The following is a 10,146-nucleotide window of genomic DNA, read 5'->3' on the forward strand; positions in this document are numbered from 1 at the left end:
TGTGGGGTCAAGATGTGACACTGTGAAGACTCCCCAAAGCTGGTGCCAGGAGTCTAGCGGTCCATCTAAACAAAAGGCTCTTAGCCTAAAACTGACATAGCTACGTTTATCCTACCATAAAACAATAAGACAAGGTACGACCTCTCCCATGCTCCCAGGATGTAGGTGTGAATGCCAGAACACTCTGGAATGCACACAAAGCCATTGCAGACTATTAAGGATCACACATCCTATCACTACACAATCGATTATACACCTCTAAGCATATATGGTTAAATATTTCTAAGCATAAATGACAATAAACAATACAAATCTAACAGTCATCAGTCGTCATTACAGTGCCTAACAAAGCCTGTAACTGAGAGCTGACTGAGACGTATTTCATGCTTTGCACATTTACTGTATTAGCCAAAATCTAATTTTTTAGTCATCTGATATTATATTGCTTCTTAGTGCTAATACAAATCCACACACTGCATCTTCAGTATGATCAGGAAAGAACTGAACAGAGGGAGCATGTTTTGTGTGTTTGATAAATCACAAAAACATCAAAGTTCTGTTCCTGATTTCAGAATACATAAGCCAAAAACAACATTCCCAAAATCCTATTAGTCATCTTTGTTGACTGACAGACACAAAGACATAAACCAATATAATAAATCAATGACTGCTGCACTCAAAGGCTGTTTCAAGGCAAAACAACAACACCCAGTTTCACAGCAAACAGTTTCCATCATATCTTCAGTCAGCTGCAGCAGACATTCCCAGTCACCAACTCATCAGCACATCAGCCTGTTGCACAAAATTTCTATCCTCAAACTTTCACCACTGATATTTACAGGATGTCTTTGATCGATATGTGAAACAGGCAGGGTATATTGCTTGCACAACATCAACAAATGCCTAGTAAAGACCTAAAGAGAATTCCTAGAATAACACCACACAAGTTCAAATGGAAAAACTCATGCTGGATATCTATACTGATATGGGCTGGGTAATGTCTTAGGGATGAAGGGATGTCACACTGTTTGATGGAAATTAAAATTATCAACCTACAGAGGGCTGAATTCAGAGAAAGACAGAAATTCAGAGTGAAAAAATGAAACATTGGGCTTGTTCATGCTACTGAAATTTTATTCAGTAGTTTGTATGTGTGCTTGTATACATGCCTGAAAACGTGGCTCAGGGGGTTGGGAAGCGTATCTGTAACCGGAAGGTCGCTGGTTCGATCCCCGGGCTCTCTGTCCTGGTCGTTGTGTCCTTGGGCAAGACACTTTACCCTACTTGCCTACTGGTGTCGGCCAGAGGGGCCGATGGCGCGATATGGCAGCCTCGCTTCTGTCAGTCTGCCCCAGGGCAGCTGTGGCTACAACCGTAGCTTGCCTCCACCAGTGTGTGAATGTGAGAGTGAATGAATAGTGGCATTGTAAAGCGCTTTGGGTGCCTTGAAAAGCGCTATATAAATCCAATCCATTATTATTATTATCATTAACATGTTTCTTATGTTGGAATGAGGCAAAGTTAGATTATTCAGTTTGTCAATAATTGACAGTACATTTAAAAATCACTACATACTGTAGCAGCCAATCGGAAAGCATGAAGACAAGGTATCACCACATTATGGCTCTAATATGAAAAGGTAAATTGTTCCAGTTTAGTGGAGCTTTAGTGCAATTTATTGTTTTAATTCATCCAGCCACACATACACGCAAAAAACAAGAGCTAATCCAAGTTCCTAACTTGATAATTTGTGAAAAAAGGTTCAAGGACACTATTGAAAAACGTAAACAAGGGCAACTGAAAGTTGAATACATCAGGTATCTTTTTACATTTAGAAATTGAAATTGAAACTATTTTTCTGTCATTGGACTCATTTGTCATTTGCACCACTACTGCATGACTCTACGAATGACTGATGTCTAGCTAAATGAAACCAACGATTAAAAAGAAAAATCTCTTTCAGTTCACTTTCAATGCTCTTTTTCTTTCATGAAACCGACCGTGAACTACTACTGGTAAAGTTTTTCAGCCGGTTGACAGTTTTTGCTTGACTAAAGAAATATGTGTTTAATTTGATTTCCTCTTTTCCTCGATATGAGTCACACATCAATTATAATTTACTGCTTTCCCTGTAGTTGAAGGTCATGACTTTGGAGTCCATGAAGTGGAGCTTTAAGTGTCTGTCTGCTCTTGTAACATTTATAGGATTGCAGCCAAATTACGAACAACCTTATTTCTTCTTTACACAATCAGAAAGGTTGTATTATCCGGAGCGTTGTCTCATCTTGGCTTTTCCAAATGGCTCCTCATAGATTGGCTTTTGGGTCGAAGCTATACTATGGGTATATGGATCTGTGGATATATGGATATGTGGTATGGGATCTCCACTAAACTTTGTGGGGGGGAAAGTCACAGCAGTTAAAGGTAATGATATTTGGATCACTATCATTCTATCCCCTGACTAAGTCATTGAAAACGACTGAAAGGCATATTTAAATAACTCCTTAATGCTACCGTATTTTCCGCACTATAAGGCGCGCTTAAAATCCTTTAGTTTTCTCAAAAATTGACAGTGCACCTTATAATTTGGCTACTGTTGTCGGGAGCCTCGCAGAGTAATCTGGGTCCAAAACTGAGGCTGAATGCTAACTTTTAGCACTCGATAAAAGTTAACGTGAGGGTTCCCGATGGTTAGAGACAAATGCAATCATATGGCAGGATGCTGTAAACAGACCAAACTTCAGTCAGGAGAACAACTGAGATAATCCATCCACAATACGAGGTTAGTCATTAATATACTGCAACAGCAAGGGAATAGAGCAGCTGCGAGAGAATTCAACATTAATGAATCAAACTTCTGAAGTGGGGGAAGCAAGAAGAATGAATTGAGTAAAGTTTGACCTTTCTGACTGTTTTGTTTTGCTTAATGCGCCTTATAATCTGGTGCGCCTTATGGTCCGAAAAATACGGTACATTCAGCTAACTGTCTTTAATGTACTACCAAAATGTTGCAAGATATCCTATAAGATCAGCTGGTTTCCAATAACAAATGGCAGAGACTGGGATGGCTCAGGTGACTGTGGAGAGGATATAAAGCCATATTTTACATAGGTTTAGTGATAAAAATGTATTTTGTTTTGCTTTATTGAAAGTTGGCTCGTTTTATTCTGTAATATAAAATATTAATTGGAAATGATCTATTTTCTTGTTACCAGCAACATTGTTCACAATGTTAAAAGACACCAGAATGTCTGCCATGAACTTATCATCTTTCAATATCTTTTTCTTTTTTTTTCTTTCATGGCTCTTCCTGCTGTGCACCCAAGACTGTGGCCTAACTTTCCATCAGGAAGGAGGCAGAAGAAAGAGAAAACAAATGAATAGTTCAAAGGAAAGAATGCCCCAAATTGGGGAGATTCCAGTTTGCGCAGAGCTAATATTATCTCAGGAGGGCTTGGCACAATGTCCATGTCCTTTTACAGACATGGCAGATTCATACAGGATTAATTCACAAACAACCTCAACAATTATTACAAAATCTCCAAACATTATATTTTTAGTCCAGACAGAATGGGCCATATGGAGCAGAAGGAAGTGAAACATGAGGAAAGAGAGGTGAGAGAAGAATACAGAAGGTGGCCACAAGTGATGATACTGGATGCAAAAGCCATGACTGGACTCAGCTGTGTTATTTTTGTTTCAAGCATCATATCAGATCATTAAGTCCCAGCTGTTCAGGTTTCTCATGTAGGACCAGCTTGTCTTTACTTCACCCAGTCAAACAGAAAATGTGTTATCCTTTAAAGGTTACAGATATCTAAAATCTGAGGTTCTCGGAAAATGAATTAGTACAAAGTACCAAAAATTTTACCCTAGGTGTGCATTTAAAAGCCAATGCTAATGAACCAAATACTAGACTGTGTCATTAGCATTAAAACATACAGTTTAACAGGATGAGAACATAAAATGACACCATCTAACAATGCCACGAGGATCACTGTGGAAAAGGATTTGTACCATGACAGACTGTAAGGTATTGGTAAATGATGGTGAAGGTTATGCACAGTTTATACTAGAGCTGTATGTGTTTGCCTCTGTGGCCCTAAATCTAATAAGGAGCCCATGGGTAGAAAGCAAGCATCAAACTCCAGCACCTAGAAATGAAGTTAAGCTTAAGTTTTATAAGGAAAATCTATGGTCTCACATCTGTAGCGGACTCTTGAATCTAAGCTTCACATCACTTTTGCTTTCCAAGCTGTGAAGCTGTTTGTGTCACTAGTCTAGTCCAATCATCTTTCTCCAGGCCTCCTTCAAGCCAATAAGCATGAACGCCACATAGCTTAAATCTCACTGTGAACCTCTCATTTCCCTTTGCAGACACCTTCTGCTACCCCCCTCCTCCCCATCAGCACTTTTTATCACTCAGGCTCCATCAACAGCATCTAGACTCTGGGGGGGTCCTGCTCTATCACCCTATCACTGCTGAGATGGGCCATCAGAGTCTAACCACAAAATACCTCTAAAACCTCTCATCTAAATTCTGTACATCAATAAATCATGTAAATCTCTTTCTAATGACCTCGCCTTATTGAAATGAAGCTATCAGCAAACAGCCAAACCCAGCTATTCCAGCTGGTTTTAAAATTTATACAATCCCAATCAATAATAGACACATTTTAAAATGCTCAGTGGGTTAGCTTGACCAAAACTGTACAGGATTTATTTTACTTTATTTTTGAAACACACGTGTTTGGATTTTGTTGAGGTTCAAAGTTAGAAGCTAGTTAGCTAGTAGTACTTTGATCGACATCTTTAGCTAGTAGCTATCTTCAAGAGTTAAGAGTCAGCTATGTAACTATTAGGGGTGCAACGATATTCGTATCGATATTGAACCGTTCGATACAGTGCTTTCGGTTCGGTACGCATATGTATCGAACAATACAACATTTGTAATTTATTTTATCAACTTTCCTTCTGACGATGCTGTCTGTGTTGAGCGCTCAGTGAATCTGCGTTCGACTACTCCGCCTAGGCTGCACTGTCGAGCGCAGATCCACTGAGCGCTCAACACAGACAGCATAGTCAGAAGGAAAAGCGCAGGGCAAGCTAGCAAGACAGAAGTTAAGTGCCATGCAATGCTCAATTACATGGGTGGGAACTAGTGTGTTAGCGCAGTTAGCTCGTTAACGTGTTGGCCGTCTAGCCCCATGCACGGGGCGATCGGCGGTAGCTCGTTAACGGAGATTTGCCGTGTTGTGGCGTTAAGGTCAATTCAACGAGATTAACCTGAAAGCACTAGTGGGAACACAACGAATATGACTGCACATTTACGCCGACATCATCCTAGTGCAAAGACAAAAACAACAAGCATGCTACTAACTTTAGCTGAGTCATTTAGACAGCTGTTAGCACATGATTCTCCTTATGCTGCTGAGAATATAGCCCAGAAGAAGCGGATAGTATAGCTTTTATTTTGGAAAGAGACATTTCTCTGTAATAAATGGTAAATGGCCTGTATTTATATAGCACTTTTACTAGTCCCTAAGGACCCCAAAGCGCTTTACATATCCAGTCATCCACCCATTCACGCACACATTTACACACTGGTGATGGCAAGCTACATTGTAGCCACAGCCACCCTAGGGCGCACTGACAGAGGTGAGGCTGCCAGACACTGGCGCCACCGGGCCCTCTGACCACCACCAGTAGGCAACGGGTGAAGTGTCTTGCCCAAGGACACAACGACCGAGACTGTCCGAGCCGGGGCTCGAGCCGGCAATCTTCTGATTACAAGGCGAACTCCCAACTCTTGAGCCACGATCGCCCCAATAATAAACTCTCTTTTCCAAAATGAGTGATTCCTCAATCAGATACAGGGCTTGCAATATCGCTAGCCCGACATCCTGGGGCTAGCGATTTTTTCAGTCGGGCTACCAAAATCTATCTCTTCCCTGCCCGTCGGGCTATTGTAGGAAGAAAAAATATATATCAATGCTTTTGCATTCTTTCAGAAATGTAGCTGGGTAATTATGTCATTGGCATCGGTGAGCCACTGTCAATATGTGACATATTGAAATCGCGTTTGAATTTGTGCTTGTTTTTTTGCTTTCACTTTGCAATCGTGCGAACTGTGTATAGAGAGCGACAGTACTGATTGGTGAGTGATGATAATTTGTGCACCAATTCCTCTGACACCGTCTTATCAATCGTTAGCTTACTATGCAAACAAGAAAAGTGAAATCTCCTGCAGCAAGCTTAAACATGTGAGAGGTTGATCGCGCAGAGAATCGCTGAGCGTTATGTGAGTGCGTGTGTAAAAGCAGCAGGATTTATATTTCAGTTCTGCTGAGCCAAATAAGACAGGTCAGGGTGAAGAAGTGACAGCCAAAGAAAAGCTTACCACAAAACGGAAAAGTTATGACAAATTAGACTATAAGGCAAAAAGAAAGTGCAGCTTTATGGTTTCATGGACAAAAGAATTTCTGGTGCGCATTCGCTGTCAAAATAAAAAACACGCACAAGGGTTAGGGTTAAATTTAAAAACTGTACTTTTGAGTTAAAATATATATTTATAATTTTAATAAATGACAAATTAAAAAGACTGAACATTTTTTTTGTATCGAAAAAATATCGAACCGTGACACCAAAGTATCGAACCGAACCGTGAATTTTGTGTATCGTTGCACCCCTAGTAACTATGTAGACTATCTGAGAAGTCCCATTTTGGGGAGTACATTTGGGGGGGGTATTAATCATCAATTAGCAAGCATATGTCTATGTGTTTCAGCCAAACAGTTGAGTGTAATTAGCTAACCTAGCTTGCTAGTGTGGACCTTCCAACTTTTAATACCCAGCAGTTAGCATGAAGGAGAAGGATAGATATGGTGGGAAATCCAGATTTTGAATACCCACTGGTAGGTTATTATTAATAATTTCCCTTGAATTTCAAACTTTTATGATTTTATGCAAAATTCATATGTATTTCATTTACCGGTATTAGATTGAGCAATGATAGGTTCCCTATGTCCCTAAACAATAAGAAAACTTGATGAAAAGCTCAGTGATAAAAAACAAAACATTTTTTATTGTTCTCATTCACTTTTTGAACAAACTGAAAATGAGAGCACAGTTAAAAAGAAAAAAGGCTCATTTTTAATAGAATCTGTGGGTAACAATTCATTTTTTTAGGAAATTCAAAATTATCTTAAAATAGGCTTATGTTCTTAAATTGTTAATTCAGAAAAAATACCTTAATATATAATTAAATAACTAAAAAAAACAAGCCTATTGGTTTTTAGTGCTCTTTCTGATACAAGTCTCTTCTGTTCTGTCAGTGAAGGCTCTGTGGGATCCAATTGGAAACAAACAGGAGGCAGTAATTGTTAAAGTTGTGTGTACACATGCATGCGCAGTGTTGGGAAGGTTACTTTTAAAATGTATTCCATCACAGATTACAGGATACATGCCCCAAAATGTATTCTGTAACGTATTCCGTTACGTTACTCAATGACAGTAACGTATTCTGAATACTTTGGATTACTTAATATATTATCATGCTTTTTACAACTACGTGAATGTACTGTTGCTGTGTGATTTACCATTACTGAAGGTCCGCGGCTCCGAACCTTAGTAAAGGGACCTCTGACTAATACGGCCGAAAAATAGCTTTACTTTGTTGTGTGGGTCAACTTTTCTTGGGAGAGACAGAGAGAGGCGTTGAAAGGCTGCTCCAATGGAACTTATTGTTTTCGGAGGAAAACACGAACACATTGTACAGTCGAGTCTTAATAGCTTACTTACAACTGGGCTCCTCAGGCACTCTTCTTGGCTGCAGTGGTTATTATTATATTTACATGCTTCCAGCTCCCGTTTTTTCTCGATGACTGCTCGTACCTTTCCATTATCCTTTTTTCTCCCACCTCTTCCTCACAGACACATAACGTGTATGGCAGTCCATTCTCCCTGCAACACGGACTACACTGCCCATGAGGCTACATTCTTTAGAGCTATGCTTGTAGCATTCTGCCTGTTAGCTTAGCACAACAACAACAACAAAAAGGTGCTCTCTCACCCAGGAAACACAGTAGCGAGAGAGAGAGAGCGTCGCCCTGTAACCATGGCAACCGTAACGCTGCCGCCTGGAACAACAGAACGTAGCTGTCAAACAAAACCCAAACAGTCCTGACCCGCGACAAAATGAAACAGGAAAGTACCGCAGTGTAATTCATTTATTTCAACAAAGTAACTGTATTCTGAATAGGGATGGGTATCGTTTAAGTTTTATCCGATACCGGTGCCAAATCGGTACTTTTGAAACGGTGCCGGTGCTTAAACGGTGCTCGAACCGGTGCTTAAAGAATGGAGAACACAAACTTTGTCCAAAAACCTCTCATGTTCAGCTGTTTTGTTTTGTTTTTTTGTAAAAATATAACAATGTTAGCCTTTTCTGCAGCTATGGGGCATATATGGTATCACTCTTGGCTGGAAGCAGTGCTTAAACAATGGAAAAAAAACACAAACTTTGTCCAAAAACCTCTAATGTTTTATCTGTTTTCCACTTTTTCTTTGGTCATTTTAGCCTTTTTGTCCAGGGTGAAGGGAGTATCTGCCATCAAACAAGAAGACAGCCGCATGTAGCTATGATGATGTTTGCTAGTTCACCTTACATGCATTAATGTAATAACGTGGTTAGCCTACTCAACGTAAATTACACTCGAACAACATTAAGCGACTCACGCAGAGAAGAACGGCTGCTGCTGCATCATCATCCTCATCATTTCTGCTACACTGGCAGGGCTAGGGGCCAGGACTCTTCGTGTTTTTGGGGGATGTTGCTCCGGGTCCGATAACTGGCAACCCACCCAACGTGCACAGTGTGAGGTCTCGCAGCAAGCTATCAAATACGGCGCATTTCTCGGCTTTTAAAAAAACCCGCTATGCGTCGCCAGGTGTTTCATCGGATTTGAGGTGTTACCTCCTTTGACAGTATCACAGTATCAGCTTAAAGCACTTGTTGCAGGCTGCTGAGTTTGCATATTTTGCTGTGAAGTACAGCCAGACTTCTGACCGCTTCGCCTTGGACATTTTTAATCTGTAGCTCTGCTCTAACAGAACGTACGTACCTGGCCCCGCCTACTATCCTGGGAAACGTAAAATGATTGGCTAGAATCTAAAGTGTATCACAGCTCAGGGGAAAAAAAGCACCGAAATAAAGCACCGAAATGTGCGCTGCTTTTCGGTCTGGTTACTACCGTTTATGTCAGAACCGGTGCCATCATGGCACCGGACACCGGTACCCATCCCTAATTCTGAATACCACCTTTTTAAACGGTAACTGTAACGGAATACAGTTACTCATATTTTGTATTTTAAATACGTAACGGCGGCACATGTATTCCGTTACTCCCCAACACTGTGATGAACCATGGAGCAAAAGTAATATTAATTCAAGAATACATTGAGAGTAAATCTTGATTGTATTTTCAGTGCAATGTGCACAAAATAAAAACAAAAAGAACCCAGCTGTGTTTTGATGGAGCACTCTTTGATGGCATTTCTCATTTTTCATTTTCAGAAAATATTTACTTTTATTTTGCTTTAACCAGAACTTCAGCCTGTGCCCGCCGGGCTTTCTCACACTCTTTTTTGTGCACATTTGCGCCTATCTTAAACTGTTTATTTCTAACCATATAGTCTACATAAACATAAAATTGTAGCAGGTGAAATATCACATCATCACTTATATCTGCCTTAGAGCACTGTGCTCTATGCAGTCTCTGTAGATTCTGTTCCTATATCATGTAAAAAGGACTAATTAATTACATTGCATCATTTCCTTCAATGAAATATGTCTTCATTACTTCATAACTCACTGTTAACACAGTATTTCTATATTAAAGTAGTATTAAAGTGATCATAGCAAGTCTTACAGGGTTTATGTTACACCTTCAAATGTATTGTTGCTACTTTTATGAGTACTGAATGTTGTTCTTTTATTCTGGAAATTTGTATAACAGCTGCTTTTAATTACAAAAGAGTATAAAGCGTTAGATATCCTCCTTCATCTGTTGATTACTTGGTGAAAAGATTGTTTCACCTCTGTTATGGTATTCACACATCTCAAGAGATGCTGTCTGGCTTAGCATC

The sequence above is a fragment of the Pundamilia nyererei genome, unplaced genomic scaffold (assembly GCF_000239375.1).
Source record: "Pundamilia nyererei isolate P.nyererei 1_Seehausen unplaced genomic scaffold, PunNye1.0 scaffold00203, whole genome shotgun sequence".
NCBI lineage: Eukaryota > Metazoa > Chordata > Actinopteri > Cichliformes > Cichlidae > Pundamilia > Pundamilia nyererei.